Genomic DNA, 844 nt, shown 5'->3' on the forward strand with positions numbered 1-844 from the left:
CCCTGCGACTATGGTCCCAAGCCCGCAGGATCAACTACTCTGTCCCTCTGGGTAGCTGGCTGTGACCAAGTAATGACCATAACCTTGCCCCTTGTTAGCCCTAAATTTCTTAAGGGGATATTATAGGTGACAACAACCTCATATTGTTATAAAAGTCCTTATTTGACTGTATGATAGAACTAAGAATGCAGTTTCTTATATTCTTGTCTTAGTTCTTTTGGAAGCCTAATTACTTCTCTTTATCTCCCATTTACAATCTTCCCATCTTTTTCTCTTTGCTCCTCCCTTTTTGTTAGTATTGAATTGTGTCCCCCCCCCCAAAAAAAATGTGGTGGAATACTAACCCCTATGCCTGTAGATGTAATCTCATTTGGGGTTAGGTTTTTCTCTGTTGTGTTAATGAAGCCATATCAGTGTAGGTGTGTCCTAAACCTAATCACTTCTGAGCATAGACAAAGAGACAAGTTAACACAAATGAGAAGAAGATACATGCCATGTGACTCTAGCCAAGGAACCAAGTAAAGCTGAGTTTACAGAAGTTGAAAGAGACAAGTATCTTCCCCCAGTGTGGACAAAGAGAAAGCCTTCCCCTAGAGCCCTGAATTCAGATTTCTAGTTTCCTGAAGTTTAAGAAAGTAAGTCTTCACTTGTGGTATTTCTTTTATAGCAGCACTAGGAAACTAAGACACATTTCCAAAGCCAGAGGCATTTCAAACTTTTTCTCTCTCCAGCCTTAAGTACCTAGAGCTACGCTGTCCAATATAATAGCCAGTAGCCACACATGGCTATTTACATTTTTTTTAAATTGTGATTTGGGTGAAGATTTACAGAGCAAATTCACTTT

This window comes from Orycteropus afer, unplaced genomic scaffold (assembly GCF_000298275.1).
Source record: "Orycteropus afer afer isolate SDZICR_OR568_19922 unplaced genomic scaffold, OryAfe1.0 scaffold00388, whole genome shotgun sequence".
In the NCBI taxonomy this organism is placed as follows: Eukaryota; Metazoa; Chordata; class Mammalia; order Tubulidentata; family Orycteropodidae; genus Orycteropus; species Orycteropus afer.